This window comes from Crocodylus siamensis, chromosome 4 (genome assembly GCF_052110815.1).
Source record: "Crocodylus siamensis isolate JL-2025a chromosome 4, ASM5211081v1, whole genome shotgun sequence".
Taxonomy (NCBI): Eukaryota; Metazoa; Chordata; order Crocodylia; family Crocodylidae; genus Crocodylus; species Crocodylus siamensis.
In genome coordinates this window covers 54776766-54800007 of record NC_143398.1, presented here as the reverse complement: position 1 = coordinate 54800007, position 23242 = coordinate 54776766, and the positions used below count along the sequence as shown (strand labels likewise).

General features: G+C 43.7%; 1 protein-coding gene across 1 annotated transcript in view; it reads right to left on the bottom strand.

Annotated features, from left to right (window-relative positions):
• The window catches only part of CNTN1 (contactin 1), a 473636-nt gene extending 450665 nt beyond the window's left edge, over positions 1 to 22971 (bottom strand). The window contains exon 1 of the mRNA XM_090042334.1: positions 22868 to 22971. The gene's annotated coding sequence lies outside the window, so the exon portion shown is untranslated. The remainder of the gene's footprint in view (positions 1 to 22867) is intronic.
• Positions 22972 to 23242: the final 271 nt, after the last annotated feature.

Genomic DNA, 23242 nt, shown 5'->3' with positions numbered 1-23242 from the left:
TCTTTAAAAACAATGATAATTATTTAAAACTTTTTCTGATTTTTGTCTTTACATAACCTCACATAAATCTCATTATCTTTTTCTTTCAATAACAAAACACACTTTCACTGGCTGCAGGTACTATAGAACAGCTAAAACGCAAAAAAAGGATTAAAAAATTCACTACCAAACTGAAAAAAAATTGTTTATGATGATCCATCCAAAAAAAAAAAACCCAATCAAAAAATATTACTGCTATGACCACACAAACCACCTCCCATATCAAGTACAGGGGAGAAGTTTTGCAGACCCATAAAGATAACAAATCTGGCGGTCCCTGTCTGATTGGTATTATCTAGTGAGATTTTGAAAGGGCCATTGTAAACCAAGCTGAGCTACTAAGACAGTTTAAAGAACATAAACAACCATGTGCAGCAAACATTTTCTAGAAAATTTGCCTTTAAAGGAGTTCTGTGGTTTGGGATATTCAGGGGCCGCTGTGATGTCAGGGTTTTCTTCCTATTTTCTATGCTAATGAGCAAATCTTCTTAATCCAGCCAAGGGCTCAAAGTAGCTTCCCCAATTTGGATGGTCTAATGAGGCTATTCATCTTAGGATATAGAAGTGCACTAAATCTGTTCTGGTTTTTGTGCACCCTACAATTTTTCTCTCTTCCCTTTCCCTTCTCCCCCCCATTTTTTTTTTTTTTTGAAGGGAGAGTGCCTGAGCCTGTATGCTTATAAATTCCCTGATATTAAAAGGCTGAAACAGTTTAGCATGGGAAAAACCTAAAGGCTATTTTTATCACCTTCCTGTTCTTTGACTCCTTATAAGAACAAGGATTATTTTGAATGCCCAACAGCAATATCCAGTAAGAAGCTTTGGAATTTCTTCCCTTGCTGGTAACTGCTAATATCAATAAAAATTGTTAGGTGTCTATCTATTCAGCCTTTCCTTTCAGCCATTCATTTACACTGAGAAAAAAGCATCACCGTTTTCTGTCAAAGTAAATACAATATATCTGTGGGCAGTTTCAGATACAAATCACATAGGATATCTTTCATTCACTTGACCTGTTCATGTACTGCAGTACTCGAATTACAGCTTGAAGGTATATGTAATCTCTCAGTTTCTAAACTGAACACTTAGCAATATTTCTCCCACACCTCCAAAATTGATCGTTTACAAACAACACATTAAGCTCTTTTGGAATGAACAAATAATCATATAATTCTCTATAAATGGGGTCTAGGGTAGTTTTATGTACTTGGGCTAGATTCCATGTCTATATATCTGTAGTTATTAGAGTGATGCAGCCAAACTCACAAGACAGATGCAACTTATGGTTGCCCACATCACTGGCATGATTGTGCAGTGGCAGCAACAGCCTTTTTTCCCTCCACTTTTTTCCATACTCCCCATCCCCAAAGGCAGCACCTGGAATGGTTGCCCCACTCACCCTGCTCTAGCTGTAGTACTGGTAGTAATATAAATCACAATCTTCAGTATTAATAACCAGTGTGCTGCTGCAACTCTTTAATAGAGCATCACCCAAAATACTGATATCTGAAGGAAGCTTTTTTCAGGATTAAAATTGTTGGCATACTTCACTCACTGGTCCATCAGCCAGATCCTGCCATGCAGAGCAGCCCCAGCTGGTGCCTGATCTTGCCCCTTTTTCATGGCACACTTCCATTACTCTGGCTGCACACCTTCTGGGAATCAATGGTTTAATAACTAAGGACAAATACAAAAAAACCCCACCACTTTCAGATTAAGTTTGAGTATTTAAGAACAAAAAGTACTAGAGATGCTGTAAACATTCCAAAACCAAGCACAGGAAATTAAGAGTCAAATTCATACTTTAAGGATGGAAGGATACAAAAATGTACTGTAAAGGCACCAAAGCAACCATAAATGTGCCCTACAATTATATCACATAATAACATCATAAGCATGTTTAAGACATTTTAATGTTTATGATTTCAGATTATGAGAGATTAATTTTTATAGAAGTTTATTCCTCCTCCTCTATAGTCATGAATTGTTAAATAAAAATAACATGTCAGAGAAAGACTGGCAATTGACTGAGTTATACTTAATGTTATAGTGGTACTACTTAAGTTATCCGAGCTGCTGACCTGAACTTACTGCTACTCACTAGACTACCAAGTTAAATAACTGATGTCTAATAATTTATTTAAATTGTTATATGTAATATTTTAATTTTAGCTAAACAGAATTTTGAAGTGTTTTATTCCATTCATATTTTAATTGAGAACAAAGCCTGACACAAATGCTTACTGTCTTAAAAATTATATATTTTAAAATCAATTTTAATTTAAACATTATTAAACTTAACTCCAAAAGTTTACTCTATAAAAAGTACCATACATTTATTAGGAAAAATATATTCTATCATCCAGAAGAAGGTGGAATCCCTGGCTTAAAAACAGAACTCACTTTAACTACAAGGTTCAAAGCAGTGCCTGCAGAAATATAAAAAACTTCTTCATCAACCAGAACAGACAAACCCATATATTGCTTAATTACCAGCAGAGACTGCAGAGTAGGGTTGTGCTAAACTTTGGCAGCCATTTCGTTTCAGAGGTGTTTCGGCGCCCGAAACACTGAATCCAAAACAAAACCATTCTAAACATTTTGGAAATGTTTTGGATGTTTTGGAGGCGGGCTTACGGGGAAACAGAAACTCAGAAGAGGGAGGGGGAAGGGAAGGACTGCTCCGATATTGACATCTGTAGCTGACTAGTGTCTGCGATCTGTCCCTGAGGTCCCCCGCAATCCCAGTGCTCTGGGGGAGAGACAGCAGCCTGCTGTCATCTTGCATGCAGATCTGGGGACCCGCGCCCCCAGGAAGAGTCTGGCACAGCCCCACAGCCCTCCTTTTAAAGTGCTGGGAGGCTGGGAATGGGGCCAGATGGGGTAGCCATGGGGGCTTCTCCCGCAGTTCCCCCCACCAGGGCAGAGGCAGGCACAGCTAGAGGAGCCGCAGGAAAAGCCCCCATTGCTGCCCTGCCCAGCCCCAGCCCCACCTGACCCCAGCCTCCCGACACTTGAAATAAAATAAAATAAAAGCCCTGCACTCACCAGATGTAGCAATGGCAATCAGGGCTTCTGGGGGCTCATGGCAGAGTCCCACCCCCACACAGTGGGGATCGCCCCCACCCCACTTGGCATCTATGTGGCAACTGCTGCATTGCGAGGGTACAGCACAGCTCAGCAGGGCATCGCGCACCATCTGGGAGCAGGGGTAGCTCCACATGTCAGCAGGAGCCCAACAGCAGCTAAGCCCGAGCGGCCCCAGCTCCCAGACAGTGCACTCGCAGAGCATCCGAGCTATGGGGCAGCTGCCATGCAGGGCAGCAATCCCCAATGCCCCTTTCGCTGTGCAGGGGGAGGCTCTGCCACAAGCCCCCAGAGCCTGATCACTGCTGCTGCAGCCTGTGAATGAAGGGCTTTTTCTTATTATTACTTATTTAAGTGTCAGAAGCCTGGGGATGGGTGGGGGATGGGTCCAGGCAGGGCAGCCATGGGGGCTTCTCTCGCAGCTCCCCCCACCCAGGGAGAGGCAGGCAGAGAGCAGGAGCTGTGGGAGAACCTGCAGCCGCCTGGCTGTGCCTGGCTCTCCCTGGCCAAACCTAATCTCAGAATCACCGCCAAAACAGCATCAAAACTCTGAAACAGATTTAGCTGAACTGAAACAGAACAGTGGTCTGAAACTCCAAAACGAATCACTGTCCCTTCGAAACAGCCGAATCCAAAATGGAAACGAAACATAGCAATTTTGTTCAGCCCTGCTGCAGAGCTGTTTAAGATACATAAAACAGCATTAACCAAAAAAAGGACTGAAATACCATGTCTGCCCTACATTGTGTAACAATGATAACACAACTGAATTGTAAAACCAATATTTACAAGAATGGCCACTTTTTTCATGCCCCCAAAATCAATGTACCTAGACATTTGACTTCTTTGAAGGTTGTCACGGGTCGGGCGCAACTCACGTACCCGTGGTCGCCTAGGGGCCCAGCCCCTTTGTGCACTTTGGAGTCTCTCACGTTCCCAGCCTGCTCCCGACAAGTCCGCCTGCCACGACTTTGATGATATAGGTTCAGTGTTGTTCCTTGGCGGGTACAGGTCTAGAAACGGGTCTCTGGTCTCGTCTGGTCTGGGGTCTTCGAGGGCTCCGGCCTCCCCTACACCCTCGCCCAAGCCTCCACACGGTGAGTCCCCAACGGTGTTCCCCTCAACCCGGCCAGGGTCAGGTCTCCCTCTCTTCATCCCACGCGAGTCCTCCTTAGTGACCCCCGGGTCACTCGGTAAGTCTCGGCGGGGTCCCCTAGGTATCGCCGGGGCCCGCCGCTCCTGGCAAGGGCCTGTCTGCCAACAGTCCTCCCTGGTTCAGCCCGCCTCTGCTGCCTCTGGCCAAGGGCCGCCCCGGCGGTGGCTGTGGTGGGGGGGGCTTCCCCGCTCCCAGCCTCCACCACCCGATCAGTGGCCCTGAGGGCCCTTCATCCGTCGTAGTTTGCCCCGCAGGGCCCTACCCTGCTCCAAAAGGTTCAGGCCGGCTTCCCTCCTGCCGTCCGCCTCACTGCTGCTTCCCCACCGGGAAGCTCCTCCTCCTCCGGCTGCTTCTGGCCCCTGACACACCACCCCGGTGCCGCTTTTGAACCCGCCAGGTCCTCGCGGCACCTGGAAGAGTTAATTAAAGCACGTGCCGCCGGGCTCCGCGCTGGGCTTATCTCCCGGGCTTTCGCGCCGGCCCCGGCTGTACCGCGCCTCTCACGCCCGGCGTTCCCGTGCTGCCGGCTCCGGCCGGGTGTGCTTCGTCCTGCCCGGTGAGTCCCGGGGCTGCCTGGGGTCGGGGCTCTTCCACAAAGGTGCAGAGCACATCATTTTAATTATGGTCCTAATATTTAGGAGTGAAGAGTTCAACTTGTTCTTAGTTTAGCACAAGAATGTAAGTACCTTATATCAGTGGACTCTTTCACCATTTTAGCCTAATAGCATATTTTATTCCACTTCCAGCCAGATGAAAATTCAAAATGCAAGTACTGAACTGCCTCCTACATTATCATATGGCTCCAATGCAATTTGCTTCAGTCTTCTATCATATTTTCTTAGAAACCAGTGGGACACTGCAAAATACAAATCAAAGTTCACATAGGCAGTGTATCCCAAATACAGCATTTTCTGCTAAGCCAACCAAATCTAGCACCTTTTAAAACATTCGTATCAATATAGCTACAGTACTCTACCTTATTACTGAGAAAGTCTATTATTAGAAAGAAGGCAGAGTAAGGGTGTTAGACTAACTGCATCAGTTATAAGATGCATTTCTACCCTGCTTTCTGCTTGACTCAAGACTAACACTCTTAACTACCTCTCTCTGCTCATCTAAGAAAGAAGTAACATGCTGGAGTGCTGGTAAGAAACAGACCTTCATTACCCGACTCTACTCAGATGACACAGGTCCAAGTTACAAAGTTATGTCCCACTGCATACTATAAGGTATGCAACTATAAGCTTTACATTTAAAAAATTACACAAATACACATAAAAATATATGCTACATATACTAAAAAATTAAGACTATAATACCAACTAAAATCAAACACCACAAACAAGTAATACTCCATTAATAATATACATAAATGTGGATTTTTACATAAGAGGCCGTAGCAGCCAACAGAAAAGCCATTGATAAGATCCCAAATTATTTTGCTTTTTATTGGACATTTGTCTGGACCTACACTTTCTCAGTATCACTGGCTTTCTAAACACATAGCCACTCATTCTCCAAACCTTTCTTACTGCAGTGTCCAGCCTGATGGCTGTACTGGATCAGAAAAGTTTTTCACCATCGATGATTGGATGTGACCATAAGTTTTAAGGGTCTAGAATATTATAACCCTCCTTAATTTTATCTTCTATTACACATGCCAGATTGGCCATCAGGAAGGGATACAACACAGGATTTTGACCATGAATTTAAAAATATATATATTTTTTATCTTCCAGCTATAAGGATAAATAGAGCATGGATTAACCAGGCATGAACGTATTCCAGAAATAAACATTACAAATATAAGAAATCAACTCATAAACTGGTTCATTCCTAACTTTAAATAGCCTAATTAAATTAAAAATAGTTACTTTTATTCTAAAATAACAAGAAAATGGGTTTGATTCACACAGAGAAATCTCAGTGCGATTAGTCACCCATAAATTGTGATTTAGGCAGGATTAATGTGAATATGCTCATTTAATGACAATACAACTACAGGCTGCCTGTACATTTTCTCTTGTATGCTAAGGAACTTGTATAATAGATTTTAAATGGGTACAGATGAACTCCTATATAATGGCTCTACAACCTTTTACACCTAGTTTAAAAAAAAATTTATAAAAAGTATGATGGCTTAATTAATATGATAGTATACTAAAACAGAACATGCTAGAGTAGTGAAGATGCTAAAAAAACATTAGAAACAACGTATCTTGACCATCTTTCAAACACAGATCTAGATAACTATAAATATAGCCTTCATCCTTTAGGAGGGCACTGAAGCATTTGTCATTAACATATGCAGATTATTGCAGTTTTATAGGCCATGCAGTAACATGATAGTCTCAGTCCAGTCCTTAGTAGATGGCTTATCATATCACAATTAGCCCTAAAGAGTATTTCTGTTCTTTGTCTTAAATGTCCAAGCCTTGGCCACTTTAAGTGGTCCTTTGAGGACAAGGCTAAAGCACTGTTACTACAAACACTTTGTTTAATATAAATGTTACTTTATGCAACTGGTTTCATTAGTGGCAGAATTATACTTACTCTGCTTTCTGCATTTACCTGGACCATAATTATCAAAAATATTCATCACACGTATCTGGCAATGTTAAATAATTCTGTATTCCTAAACAACCTGTAGTAAGACTGCAGAGTCAGGACACATGGAGATGCATGACAGTACATCCTGCAGATGCTCTACTGATTTTAGAATTATCTGTTATACTTTTAGTCTTTGGATACCTATAAACATGCCGGACATCTGCACCAACGCATGTGGAGGAGACTCGATTAATCAAGTCTGCTGGAGTGTACTAATTAATACACTCCAACAGTCTCTGTATGTTGCATGCATTCAGTGTCCCCACACTTTACAACGGTGACAGGGTGCTTTAACTAAAGCTCATTGAACAAGCTTTAGTTAAAGAGCCCACAGTGTTATTTTGAAGCGGAGGATGCTGAATACACAACATAGCAGGCTCTTTAATTCAGAAGAACTCTGAGAGCTGCTCTGAGTAAAGTGCCTTCACCCCCCTCCACCCCAAAGTAGGTGGTAAAGATGCCCTTTATTTCTGGAATACATACTTGGTTTATCCTTGCTCCATTTATCCTGATCCCTGGATCCCTGATTCATTTTTTTTTTTACAAGTCATCAGCATCACAATGTTGTGCCAGATCCCATCCTAACAGCAATCTGGCATTCATGCAATTTTTATATAATTAACAATTTTTAAGTAAAGTTAAAATATAACTGCATGGCTTAGTACAGACAGTCAAAAGCCCAAGGCTGAATCCAGTCAATCTTTACAGGTTAGTCTAGGCTGCATAGATTGAGCCAATAAGCAAGTGAACAGACATTCATGGTTTATTCCAGAAATGCAACAACATGCCTGCAGTGGCTCAGGCCAGAAGCTGGGCGGCTCTAGAGCACTGCCCTGCTCTGCTGAGACAGACAGCTTGAGCCAAGGCTAGCCTGCCCTTCCTGCAGAGCAGGGTTTGCAGGGGAGGTGCAAAACGTCCTGGGATGTTGGAGGACTGCGAATTAACTTGAATATAGAGGGAATCTGGGTCAGAAATTCAGTAAGCCAATTTAACCTAAATCAATTAAGTCTTGTAACCCAGGTACACCCAAGGGTGTGCCCTATTCTCAACTGAATGGGATGGGTAGGCAGGAGGAGGTGCTGTGAGAGGGATTCCAGAATTTCAAGCAGATCCTCTATAGAGTTAGCCCAAACCCAAAGTTCTTAACTATATACAGTTTATTAAGTTATAATATACATAAACATAAAACTAAATATCATATACATTTATTTACAGTGAACACTAACCAATAACCAAGGTCAAACCCTAAATAAGACCATTTACAACATCACAATACAACATTTCAATTACAAAATATAAGGTGCAAACATGGACAATCTTAATAACATCTAGTTCTTAATATAGTCCCTGACCCATGGCGAGAGATAGTCCTCCTTCCAATGGGGTCCCTTGGGGGGTGTCCAGGAAGCACCAGGGGCCCCTCCCCTTAGGGCCTTGACTAGGCGGAGGGCTGCTCACCCAACCCCTTCTCTGGGTTTGCCCACCCCAAATGGCTTTCCCTTGTGGGACCCAAAGGCCCAACATCTCACGCTCCCTCAGGTGGCGGTGGTCAGGGCACAGCTCAATGGGGTCTTCTCTGCTGGAGCACCTCTCCAGGCCACTCCCATGCCACTGGATTCTTCAACACCCTATGCCCCACTCTGGGCACTGAGGGGTCAGCTCCTCTCAGCTGCTGGCTCCTCAGTGCTGTGCCTCATGCTGCAGCATTACTATTTCCCCATGCCCTGGCCTGGCACTGAGGGCTCTCTTAGCACAAGCCAGGCCCTTCAGGCTCTGGCCAGCCGTCCTCACACAGAATGGCTAACCCAAGCAACCTCTGCTCCCTGGCACCCAAGGCTCAGGTCTGTGTGCCGCCCTGCGCACTGTGGGACCTGGCTGCTTCCTGAGAGATGGGGCCTGAGCCGCCTCACTGCAGCCCCAAGGCCTTTGCCTGTGCACTGCCCCATGCACTGTGTGGCCTTCTGGCCCTGTCAGGGTTGCAGGCTCGAACCACTGCTTGCGGCTCCCAAAGTCTGGGCTCTGCACATCACGATGGGCCCAAGCAGTCTCACACTGCTCCCAGGGCCAGGTCTCTGCACACTGTCAACAGCCCCAGCAGTCTCGCACCACTCCCAAGGCTGCTCTTCCAGTGGCAGCTTCAGGAACCTTGGGCCCAATTGCCTGATGAGGGAGAGCTCCCCAGCTTTTCTTGGCTCCACTCTTCTCAAGTCCCTCGCCGCATCTCCCTCATGCTGGGCATGAAGCTTCTTTTATACGCTCCAGGGCTCCACCCCAGAAGTCTTCTGGACCTGACAGTTTACAGTCTTCAATCAGGTCTGGGGAAGCTCTTTTCCCCTTCCCCTCAGGAAAGGAGCATGACTTTATTTCTCCTGCTGCCTCCTGATTGGTGGATGGGCTCCACCAATCAAAACAGCCAGGATCTCAAGCCTGGGACTCAACCCAAACTCTGAAAGGTGTGCCTACTACAGTCTGATACTATATCCATCCAGGTTTATCTTAAACCAGTTTGGGCTATTTTGAAATTGGTTTATGTACACCAACTTCTGTTGTGTTAAAGATCTGAACTAGTTTCCAATCAGCAGAGAGCCAGGTTTTCAGTTTGCTGGAGAAAAACATGGATTTTCTCATTTGAAAGAGAAAAAAAAAAAAATCAGATCTTCCTCTTTAAAGGAGAAAAATCACAAGAAACAGTGACTTCCCCTTGCAGTCTGACAGCCTTCCAGCCTTCAAGGAGCTGCTCAAGACTGAGAGGAATGGGGGGGAATGTGAAGAGGGCTCCACATGCATATGCATGTCCACATGCACATGGTTGGCATACAGCCAGGCAGGGTGGTGGGATTAGCTCCAGCAGTTAGATGCAGGTAAGTCTATAAGGGGTGAGGGCTGGAAGCCCAGAGCTTGGGGACTGTGGAGGGGAGGGCACATGCATTTGTGCAGTGGAGGTGGATGTCTGCCGGTGCTGGAAGAAAATGGCTGGGCACTGGGGCTTCAGCACGGTGGGTGGGAGGGGAGGCACCTGCCCCTCCAGAAGCAAAGCAGGGTAAGAGGCCCTTCAGGGATGGCAGGGAGCTACATAGCCAGGCTAACAACACCAGAGCTGGTGCCCATAGTTGCAGGTGCAAGGCAGCTGGGAGACACTGCCCAGGGACCATGGCCAAGCCACCTGGCATGGCACACAAGCCCCAGCCCAGGACAGGGGGTGCTACCTCCTCCTCCCTCCAGCCCATGCCGGGGCCAGACTCACTCCACCACTGGCCATGTGAGTCAGAGTTGCTGCAGCTGCTGCACTCCAGCCTGAGCAAGACAGAGGCAGTTGGGGTTCCCTTCTGGCAGGGCTGGGTCTGAGGCAGGGAGTGAAGGGCACGGGGAGGGCTCAGGGGGCACTGTGGCTTGGAAATGAGGGGCAACATCATGGGCAGGGCATCAGCATATCAGGATTGCTCAGCAATACAAAACAGCAGGCGGATGGCTGCAGCTAGACCTGCGTCCTGGTGAGCGAAGGGGGCAGGGGAAGCACTGATTTTCAATGTAAAAAAATAAAAACAAAAATCAAACACCAAAATATATATGTAGTTAAGATGTATTTTATTGTAATGATTGAGGCACTGGCCTCAATTACTCAATTACTTTAAAACTGTAATGCATCTGTGAACATTGTGCTATATTGATACCTATATACAGTGGAGTTTCATTTTAATCATGGAAAACATGGATTTGGGGATTGTTAAATCAGAGACCTTGGGATTTTTAAGCAGAGAAAAACAGGATCCCTACCAATCACTTATACTGGTTTATGTGCAATTTCTACCCCTAGCTTTCAACACAGGCTGTTGTTATACAGTTACCAAGAACATGTAAATTGTTAACAAAACTGAAAACAGGAACACATGTTGTAGAATGGCAGCTACAATGCTCTACTAAGATTAATCTTTGGCTAGTTCTTTCTATATCTTACAAAAACCTTTCTGCACAAGAGCCCTGTAGACAACACAGGCTGAATTGGAAGGAATAAACTGCATTGTTAAAAATGTGTAAAACAACATGAAGTATATGGAGAGCCACAAAGCACTACAAATAAAACATTCTAGCCTCCACAAATACAGTTCTTGTGGGAAAAGAGCTTTGTGCTCTGGTACTTGAATATAATTATGTAGTTTAAATGTAAGGTCAGGATATTAATTGTATTTTGTAAAGAATTCCCCAATTGAATTAATCATGAAATCCTAGGTTAGTAAATCCCCAAATTAAATTATTTAGAGAGAAGAGAGAAAGGTGTCATGCTTATGTTGTACAAAACCATGAATTTATCATGGACATCATTCACTCTAGTGAAACACTCAGAATCATTTTTCTCAGCCAATTTTGAAGTCAAAACAATCAGTGCATGTTATGGAGGACCTTTAAATACTCCTCTCCACTTATATAAGCATACTAATTTTCCTCTACCCTTATCCCTGTCCTTGTGATGTCTCACACTTATTTTAGACCCCCTAGCAAGCAACAGGCACGTTCTGTCCTTGCAAATTTTGGCAGTCAACCCCTTTTTCATTTTCTAAAAGTAAACAAAAAAAATGTAAACACCTAGTGGTGCCCAGGATATAGATGGGAAGAGAGGTTATCTGCAGCTCACAAATTCCTTTATGAGATTACAATTTGTCATTCAATCTTCACAAACACAGCTATCTAACTGGCATCCACTTTAACTTTCAAACTCTCTGCTCAGCTATGAAATGAGCAGAGAAAGCGAGCCATCTGTCCTTTAGCTGGCTCAGATGAACACATGCAGTTCTAAGGACAAGTACCTTTCCTTACATTGCTTATATCTATGCACTCTTTCTTTGAGAAACAGGATAATTACTGGTTTTCTCTGGAAAGGGAATAGAAAAAGAATGGCTATACTGTAGCATGAGAGGAGGCGGCAGTTTCCCTAGTGGACTTCTATGCCAATTACCAAACAGTATAGCTTACAGCTCTTACTTACTGGGAGCTAGCACCTGCCAACTGTCACCAGACCAACACAGAAAAAACAGAAATACAACCATGTATGTATACAATTTTGCAGTTAATTAGTGTGAAATCAAAACTTGATTTTCAATTCAAGCTATCAAACTGTAAAGGAAGTGGTCTGAAAAAAATGTTGAAAAAAATAATAGTTTACCTCTTATTCTAAAATTTAGCTAATAGGCAATCTACAGCAATAGATGTGGGTTACTGATATACAAAACTGAACTCCAATGGCTTCCCATATTGCTATCATCTCTGTTCTCAGGAAGCTTTTTGGATTCAGATAACAAAAAATGATGAGAATGTATATGCTAGCAACTTCTATTTATCTCTTTACACTAATGTCACTTTTCTATCCTAAACCTGCATGTTACTACAATTATTACATTTTAAGAGCAACCCATAGTATAAGAACCTACTTTTATAGCAGTCAGTCAGGCTTGTCCAACATTATTTGCTTGTTTAGTATGGAAAGCATTTTTACAAAAAGCCATTGTTACACAACTGGGAGCAATTCAGACTAAAGATGAATCAAGGTTCTTCCTCAAAGCGTATGTATTTTCTTATGCACCTGATGAAACATTATGTAAAGTAATTGGCAATATTCCAGATACTTCTGAGAGAATTACTTAAACTTATATTTAAAAAAAAACAAAAACAAATACAGTTTGTCAAATATGGATCATATTGAACAGATTATTTTATAGACATGTTCAGAATTACAACAGTTCAGATAAAGAAATGCAAACAGATAAGACATTATATTACTGCCTATAAAAAGTACATATTTTGTACTTACAGTAGCAAAAGGATACAAGAATCTAAGCACACTTATTGCAGCAAAAAGCTTGTTTCAGGAACAAACTTTTGTTCACATTTTATATCTAAGCCTTGGAATAGAGTGCCTTTATCATGCTCTACTCATATATATGAAGTGCACCTTGAGTTAAGAAAACCATATATAGTAGTCATCATTTGGTAGCAAATTTACCTTTATTTTTATTAATCTTTGGGTACATTTTTCACTTAATTGTGAATGAGATACCAGGATTTTCAGAGGGATGGGAAAGGCAGTATATTAAAAAGAAAAAAATTAAGAGCCAAAAATTAAGAGCCAATCATTCCACAGTAATCTTATTTTTAAAGTACTACACAATTTAAGGAGGAATCAAAAAAGAAAAATCAAGGAAAAAAATGACCTTTAAACCTAGAGAATTCAATGCAATATTTATTTAGCATTTCTGATATATTTTGAAGCATCTTGTAAATTTATTATTGTATAATTTATTTTAAATTCTATAATTCTAAAATCCCATATAAGAACATCGTTTTCTAATAAATTCTACAAATTTTTTCAATAAGGAGATTTTTCATCCAGTTCAAACGCAGTGATTGGACCACAGAGGTTAACAGACCTAGTTCTAACAGCCAACACAGCTATTAGCATTTACACTGCTTTTCAACTGCCTTCTTTTTAAGGAGGTGAAGAAAGCATATTCTATCCCATCTTATGTCAGAGTATGCTACCATGATGAATAGCATAGCAATGACCAAGAAGTCCTGCATATGTCTTTACTGAGCAGGGTAGTTTTCCCCTTAGTCGCAAGGAAATATTGCTACATCTCAATTCTTTTGGAATGCTGCTTTCATAGATTTCATAGACATTAGGGCTGAAAGGGACCTCGGAAGATCATGCTTTGTACTGTATGAAGACAGAACATAACTTACCTTCCAAATCAACTAAAATTTCCAACAAGTTAGTAATTAATTACAATTATGCATGCATAAATACCAACATTCCTTCACCACCTCAATTTTCTCTTTGAACTTCTTTGTAATTTAAATACATTGCGATTCAAAAAACAAACAAACAAACAAACATACAGCTGAATCACTATTTCTGAGCTGGAGACATGTCCACTAACCCAATTCATGCTAGTTGCTCTATCCTGCACACAGAAGGAAAGAGACACATCAAACAGCTGGAGACAGCTTTGCATAAGGTAAGGTTATTTGCTTAAATGTTCTACTTACTAGAGAGCACATAAACAGGCAACCAATTCCTGTTTTAAAATATGCACATATTAGCTGTGTATCATTACAAATACATTCCCACAATTAAAAGACTGAGCACAAGGATAATGAATTAAAAGGCATGCCTACAAGCAAGAAGCAGAGATTCATCTGTTTCACTCTAATCAGGGTCTCTAATTTAAAAAAAAAAAAAAAAGAAGAGAAAAGGAAAAGAAAAAACAAAACGGTTTGAAAAACAGCAGAGATAACTACCCACAGAATTCAAATTCATATCCATACACACACACACACACACACACACACACACAGTGTATGGCAGTTAATGTATATTTCTGCTCTGCTTATACACACTTTATTTTAAAATCCAGATAGTCACAATCGACAGTCAATATACTTCCATCTGCAGGTGCTCCAAGTAGTAAATCATCATCAAGGGTTATAAACCCAATAAGCAAAAATTACATTTCAGGTACTGCTGGCCCTTTATAATGGCTGTATTGATCCATTGACAGAACTGTATGGAATCCAGAGAACGGTACAAAGTGCACGGAATGTCTGCAAATAATGCATTTGTTACAGAACTACTCCAGGTACTTTAGGTGCTATTAAACGGTAACAGAAACAATTTTTGACATGCTAGGTAGTTTTCATGGGTTTCTCCAAGTTCTGCTTAATTTGTATAAGCAGCAGCCAAAAATGCTTTCAGTTCCCCACTTATTTTCTTTTCCTACGCTTTTTGACACACAAGTCCAAAAGTCACAGAACTTCAAATATAGACATAGAAAGAGAATGCTTACCAAAAAATAAATAAATAAATAAAAGTGCTTGCTGGTAGGAAGGCCAACAAGGGAGGGGTGGGAGAAGAAACTCTTCTTGATTTGTTGCTCACAAATTGGGGGGAATTGGTTGAAAATGTAAAGGTGGAAGGGAATGTGACAGTGACCATGACCGCTAAATAATACAGTAGGCCTGTGCAAAGCAGCTAGCATTCGCTTTGGAGTCAGCTGATTCAGGGGACAGTGATTTGATTTGGTAATTCAAATCACTGTCTCGAATCAATTTAGCCGAATCTGATTCAGAGATTTGGCTACCACCGAACCGGCCAAATCTCCGAATCACAGGCCCTATCCCCTGCCCGCTCTCCCAGCCCCTGTGTCCTGGCTCTTTAAAAAAACATAACCCCGCATTCACCAACTCCTGCCAGGTGGGGGGGGGGAATCCCTAGTGCCCCCTACTACCTTGTGCGGTGGGGGGGATGGACTGTGCCACAAGCCCCCAGAAGCCCTGATGGCTGCTGCAGCAGGTGGTGAGTGTGGATCCTTTTTATTTTTCTTTTATAGAACCAGGAATTGGGTCCGGGTGGGGCAGCCATGGGGGTGGGGGCAGGAGAGCAGGTGGGGGACCAGGCAGGGGATGGGGACTGCCCAAATCTCCAAAGCTCTCTGAATTGATTTGGAGAGCTTCAAATAGATTTGGACCTTTTCATCGGTCTCCCAATTCAGCGCAGATTCAGAGATTTGGCCACCAAATCAGCCCAAATCTCCTCCAAATCGAATCACCACCCAAAACTTCACGCAGCCCTATGATACAGCTCAAGCCTAAGGGGAGAAGGAAGGGGAGAAGCAGGATAAAGGACTTCAGAAAAGCAGACTTTAGGAAACTCAGGGAATTAGTGGACAGGATCCCCTGGGAAGCAAGTATGAGGAGAAAGAGTCTAGCAGGACTCCTTAAGGACACAGAAGCAAGCTATCCTGATGCAACAAAAGAATGGGAAGTGCAACAGGAGACCAGCTTGGCTGCACATTGATCTCTTCCATGAACTGAAACTCAAATAGGAATCCCATAAAAAATTAAAACTTGATTCTATTATTTGGGAAGGGTATAAGAGTATTCTAGAGGCATGCACAAAGAAAATTAGGAAGGCCAAGGAACAATTTGGGAAGGGACATAAAAGACAATACAAAAGGACTCTACAAGTATGACAAGAGTAAGAGAGAGACCAAAGAAACTGCAGGTGCCATTTTAACTTCAGCCTTCACAAACAAGGGCAACTACCAGATGATAAGCACACTTAGCAGCAAAGAGAAGAAGGAATCAAACAGCTTAGAGTAACAGCAGAACAGAGATGCCTTCAAATTGGCAGGGATGGATAGGACACACCCAAGGTTACTGAAGAAATTAGCTGAGGTAATTTAAGAGGCACTGACAGGGGTGGTTCCAGGGGGGTGCAGTAGCAGAGGCACCCCACTTTCAGCTGACCATGGCACAGGAGCAGCAACCACAAACATATTAAGTCCCTGAAGTAAGTAAGAATCCTTCCATTCTTCCCTCTCTATGCTCAGCAAGACATCCCCTCTGCTCCCCCACCCTCTTGTCTATTGCTGCCCTGGGGTAGTGGGGGAGAGCTCCCAAGTCACTCTCGTTGACTCCAGCCAGGTTGTGTGTGAAGCAAGGATCAGCCAGGGACAGGAACAGCAGTGGGCAGGTTCCTCCTCCTCCCCACCTGGTACTCCTAAGTACTCTCTGGCAAGCCTAGCAGTGGATATGGGGAAAAGGAACCTGCCCACTGCTGATGCTGTCTCTTGCTGAGCCCAGCTCCACATGCAGCCTGGGTGGAACATGGTGGAGGCAACTCTGGATCCTGCCCCCACCCTCAGCCCCAGCTCAGCTGAGAACAGGGGCAGTGGAGAAAAGGGCGGGGAGGGAAGAGAACATGCTGTTGGGTACAGAGGAGAGAAACAATTTTTTTTTTTTTAATCTGCTTGAAGAACTTAAAAAAAAAAAAAAGTGCCCCATTGATCCTGTGGCAGGGTCTGGACAGCCTGGTATGAGTGGGGAGGCAGAGTGGAGGTGCATCCTGCACCCTCTTTTATGAAATCCTGAATCCACCCATGACCATTGACTATCCTCATTCAGAACTTGTGAAGGTCACGAGGTCCCAGATGATTGGAAAAGGACAAATAAAGTGCCCATCCTTAAGAAAGGAAGATGGAGGATCTGGAGGAATACAGTCAGTCTGAACTCAGTACCTGAAAGATCATGGAGCATATCCTCAAGGAATCGATTATAAATACCTAGAGGAAAACAAAGTGATCAGGAACTGCCAGCATGGATCCACCAGGAGTAAATCATGCCTGGACAACCTGGTTTCTTTCTATAACCAGATGAAAAGCCTTCCTTCTTTAACAAGCTAAAAAAATACAGGCTACAAGAAAGTACTGTAAGGTGAATATGCAACTGACTGGATCATCATGCTCAACAAGTAATCTTCAATGCCTCAATATCCATCTAGGAAGAGGTATCAGCTAGGGCTGTGCGAAATTTCACTGGGCATTTCATTTCAAAGCTGTTTCAATGGGTTTCGAGCTCAAAACAGTGAAATTGAAACAAACCTACAGGCTTTGAAACAGCTTTGAAACTAAACAAGCGCACTCTAAACATTTTGGAAGTTTCAAAATGTTTTGAGTTTTAAAGCCAGGCTTGCAGCTAAACAGGAGAGGAAGGAGGAAGAACTGCTCTGATATTGACATCTAGCTCCCTGTTTGATTCCCTAGCTCTCCAATTGCTTCCTCTAGCTCTCTGATCATTTCCCCAGCTCTTCCCAGGGGGCGCAGGCCCCTGATCTGTCTGCGGGGTTTCAGCAGGCTGCCGAAAACCCATCACACAAATCTGGGGGCCCATGCCCCCTGGGAAAAGCTGGGGGAAGCAGTCAGAGAGCTGATCATTTCCCCCAGATCCCAGTTGGCTTCCTCAACTCTCCAGATCTTCCCGGGGGTGCAGGTCCCCAGATGATTTGGGATGACAGCAGGCTGCCACTGCCAGTTAGTGATGGCAGCAGCTCTGAGCTACTCCTCCAGCCAGCAGCAGCAGCAGCCTGCTGAAACCCTACACACAGATCTGGGGACCCACACCCTGCCAAGAGGGTTGCAGGTTGTGCCAGACTCCTCCCAGGGGTGCAGGCCCCCAGATCTGAGCATGGGATGACAATGGGCTACTGCTGCCGGCTGGAACCAGCACTTGACATGGCTCACGCTGAGTGCTGGGAAGACTGGCGCTGCTGCTGGCCCCAGCTGGCAGTGGCAGCATGCTGATCTGGGGGCCCACACCCCCCGGGAGAGCTGTGGGGCTGTGCCAAACTCCTCCCGGGGGGGCACAGGCCCCCGCATCTCTGTGCAGGTTGACAGCATACTGCTGCTGCCGGCTGAGGCCAGTGCTAGGCATGTGGGTGCTACTGCTGGTCCCAGCTGGTAGCAGCAGCCTGTTGTCACCCTGTGCACAGATCCAGGGGCCCACATGCCCCGGGAAGGCTGTGGGGCCATGCCAGACTCCTCGCAGGGCGTGCAGGACCCCAGATCTGCATGTAGGATGACAGTATGCTGCTTCTACTGGCTGGAGCCATTGCCAGTCCAGGACAGCCCCGCAGCACTCCTGGGGGCCCCCCAGATCTGCATGCAAGAAAACAGCATGCTGCTGCTGCTAGCAAATGATAAGAGTTCTGCTTTAGACAGTTTGAGGTGCGGTTTCCCAGAAATCCCTGTACCTATCTCCTTGAAGCTTAGTAGGCTTCATGCCATCAGAAGGAGCTTCCATGCACGCAGTTTTCATCTGAACCAAGCAAGAAATGACAAAGTTATAGGCATTTTCATGATTCCTCATCATAGCCTGTGGGAGAAGCATCAGCACAGTACCTTCAAAACAGCAAAACGGAAGTCAAAATGAAACAGTACTGTTTTACACAGCCCTAGTATCAAGTGGGGTTCCACAGTTGTCTGTCCTGGATCCAGTGTTAACATCTCTATTAATGTTTTGAATAATGAAATTGCATGCATGCTTAACAAATGCTTCCAGATGACACCTAGCATGCATTTGGGTAGAGCTGCAAACACCCTGGAGGGTAGGGCTAGGATCCAGAATGATCTAACAGACTGGGAAAATGGTCCACAATCATGGAAATGAAGTTCAGCAAAAACAAGTACCACATCCTGCACTTGGGATGGAATAATTGCATGCACACATCCACACTGAGGAACAGAGATAAGCTATACAGTACTGCAGAAACGGATCTGACAAATTATATAGTCAGGGCCGCCCCTGTGTGGGGGTGCAAATTGGAGTGACCGCCTGGGCCCCACACTTTGGGGGGCCCCACAAAGCCAGGCAGAGCAGCGGCTCTGCATCGAGGTGCTTGCTACCGTCCCTCTGCCAACAGCGGCAGCAGCTTCTTCAGGTCCGGGGGCTGTGGGATTGGAGAAGGGGCTGGGCCCCACCTGGGCTGATTTGCCCCAGGCCCCGCACCCTGCTCAGGTTGCCTCCGATTATAGTAGACCATAAATTGAACATGAACCAACACTGTGCTCTTGTAGCAAGAAAAGCCAATATCATACTAGGTTGTATTGACACGAGTGTCAGCTGCAAATCAAGGGAAGTGATTTTTCCATTCTATTCAGCCTTGGAGAGGTCTCACCTGGAGTACTGCATTCAGTTGTGGGCCACACATATGAAGAAGAATACAGACAGATTGGAAAGTAGCTAGCAAAGAGCAGCAAAATAATTAGGGACCTAGGATGCAAGACTTACGAGGAAGAACTGAAAGATCTAGAGTTGCTTAGTCTGGAGAAGCAGACTAACTCCACTATGCAGAAGTGGAGTTAATGATCATGAAGGGAAAAAAAATCCCCACATCCTATGAGCTCCCCAAATAAGAACCCAGAGAAAGTGGGACAAAACAAGTATTATGTTTCAGCCACTGGATTGGAAACTGAATTAGCTGGCTTGCAGAACACTGCAGTTAGAGAATGTAAACCAAAGCTAGAACAGCTGCACTTTATGACAAACCTTCGGATGCTTTAACTACAAACCTTTCTTTATACTTGCAAGTTTCTGTAGCATAATATGCCATTCTGCGCAGCGAGTTCAAAGCTCCCATTTTCACAAGAAAATACTTGATCAAGTCAGAACATAGGATTTATCTTTCCCTACATCTCATCTACATAACTGAATGCAGAGTCATCTTTCCTCTCAGTAATATTGCTTCCCCACTAGCCCCAGCATCATTGAGTGGAATCAAATGGCTTGATAAAAAGACAATCAGTTGGTAAATGGAAATGCAATCACGTCTTTATTTAGAGAGGGGGGAGAAAAAAAAGACCCTCTAGTGGTTTATACTGTTCTTAAATGATAAAATTATCCCTGACAACTTTACCATAAAGTTAGTTTCTGTATTTAATAAAAATCCCCCATTTAAGATAACACTGAACTTGCTTCATAAAATTTAACCTGTTCTTACTCAGATATATTTGTAAAACTTGATTTCTTGTTTCTAAAAACTGCTTCTATGACTATTTTTACCTTTAAAAAGGATTAAAAAAGTCTTGAGTGAAAGAATTCAGTTTAAAATAATCCCTGCAGTCACATTTATATACATACAATCAGGAAAGCCAAGGCTGTCATGGAACTCCAGCTAGCTACAAATATGAAGGACAATAAAAAGTCCTTTTGTAGATATGTGGGGAGCTGGAGGAAAAGCAAGGGCAACACTGGACCCCTGCTAAACCAGATGGGGCAACTGACGCCCAGGAAAAAGTGAACTTGCTAAATGGGTACTTTATGTCAGTTTTTTACCGGTTCCATGGGACAGCCCTGCCCACTATGGGTCAGGGAGGCCCAGGTGAGGGAGATTCCTTGCCCTCCATCGAAGCTGACCTCGAGAAGGAACACCTTAACAGGCTGGATACCTTCAAGTCAGCCGGCCCTGATGGGTTATACCCAAGAGTACTCAGGAAGCCAAAGAGCATCATAGCTCAGCCCTTGGCACAGATCTTTGAAAGCTCTTGGCGCGCTGAAATGCCGGATGATTGGAAGAGGGCCAATGTCATGCCTATCTTCAAGAAAGGGACGAAAGTAGATCCGGCAAACTACAGGCCCATCAGCCTGACCTCTATCGTGGGGAAGGTCTTGGAAAAGATTATCAAAGAGACCATCCTTAACAGACCAGCTGAAGGCAATATCCTGAGAGATACCCAGTGTGGGTTTGTTGCAGGTAGATCTTGCTTGACCAGTCTCATTTCCTTTTATGACCAGCTGATATATACCTGGACAAGGGGGAAGAGATCATCATCATATACCTCGACTTTAAAAAAGCCTTCTATCTGGTATCCCACGATCACCTCTTGGCTAAACTGGCTAACTGAGGCCTTGATGTCACCACGATCTGCTGGTTGGGGAACTGGCTCTACGGTAGGACCCAGAGGGTGGTGGTCAACGGGAACCAATTGTCTTAGTGCGCTGTGACCAGTGGGGTCCCACAAGGCTCTGTCCTAGGGCCTATACTGTTTAACATCTGCATCAATGATGTGGACATTGGTATCAGAAGCAGACTGGCCAAGTTTGCTGACTACACCAAACTCTGGAGTTAAGCATCCGCACCTGAGGATAGGACAGGGTGATCCAGGCAGATCTGGACAGACTCATGAAATGGGCGAACGAGAACCTGATGGTGTTTAACACCGAAAAATGCAAGGTTCTCCACCTTGGGAGGAAAAACCTGCACCATGATTATAGGCTCAGTAGCATTACAGATGAAAGGGACTTGGGGGTCACGGTTGATCACAAGATGAACATAAGCCTTCCGTGTGATGCTGCGGCTAGTAAAGCAACCAAAATGCTGGCTTGCATCCATAGATGCTTCTCAAGCAGATCCTGGGACGTTATTCTCCTGCTGTACTCAGCCTTGGTGAGGCAGCAGTTGGAGTACTGTGTTCAGTTTCGGGTTCCATGATTCAAAAGGGACGTGGAAAAGCTTGAGAGGGTGCAGAGGAGAGTCACTCGCATGATCAGAGGTCACGAAAACAGACCTTATAAGAGACTGAGAGCAATGGGGCTATTCAGCCTGGAAAAGCGCAGGCTCAGTGCTGATCTAGTGGTCACCTGTAAGTTTATCAGGGGTGCTCATCAGGATTCGGGGGAACATCTGTTCACCAGAGCCCCCCAAGGGATGACAAGATTGAACGGTCACAAACTCCACTGTGACCAATTCAGGCTGGACATAAGAAAGAACTTCTTCACTGTCTAAGCCCCACAAGGTTTGGAACAGACTCCCGCCAGAGGCAGTTCAAGCACCCACTTTGAATGCCTTCAAGACACATTTGGATGCTTATCTTGCTGGGATCCTATGATGCCTGCTGACTTCCTGTCCCTGGGGCAGTGGGCTGGACTCAATGATCCTCCAGGGTCCCTTCCAACCCAAATGTCTATGAATCTACAATTAATAATTAATAGTACTACAAGAATTTTCAATTTCAAAAATGTCCAAAGTTTTATTTAATAATTATATATTTATATTCCTAATAGCCTTAAAAACACAAAATGCATCTATATAGTACTTAGTTCAAAATTATGTTATTACCTTTATTAATAGCTATCCTCATTATTCTAGGAACAGATCATTGACAATGCTCTCTTTACTGCTCTCAGAATTGCACAGTATAATCTAGTTATTTTGCCCCACCAAGGGAAATGGAAATGATAATGAATTTTGCAGTAGGGACTAATTATCAGAAGTTGATCATTTGGGGGTGACAAAATGAGGTACACTGGTAGGGAATCAGAACACTGGCAAATTAAATCATAGTACTGACTTATTCCATAGGCAAATTAACCAGTTTACTGTAGCACAAAGCAGGCTTGATTCTCTTCCATTTAACAGTATACTTTTGTTCTTGAAAAATAAATTATTGCATACAAATAACCATATGCAGGGCCTAACTATCAAAAATGGGTGGCAATGCAATACATGTGTTAGAAGACAAATTCAGGCACGAAGTAACATTTTTCCAAATATCTTAGAACTATTTAGTTGCTAAGGAAATGATGGACTGGGGGGAAAATGTACTGTCTTTAGGCACCTCTTCAGTTAGATACTTTTATACAATTACTTACATTCTTGTTTCTTTATCACTGAAGCCATTTGAATTTAAAGTACTGAACATGCAGCTTATGAAAGTCATGGGGCACAGGGGTTGTATGATTCATCACACATTGTAACTTTTAAGAAAGACACCAAGAAGCTTTGCAAAACCCAGTCTCCACCTGGGAAAGAAATAAAAAAATGTAATAAAATAAGATGACAACTCAGGGTCTTCAAAAATTGCATTTGGCATTCACTCCATATCTACAATTATAAACTGTTCCTACTACAATGATGTTCTTTACATTCCTGTTTTCATTCTGTAAGACCCACAGCAAAAGTTAAATGAAATATGTTTAAATAATGACACCATATTAATTGGAATGAAAGTCAGTACTGGTACTGTT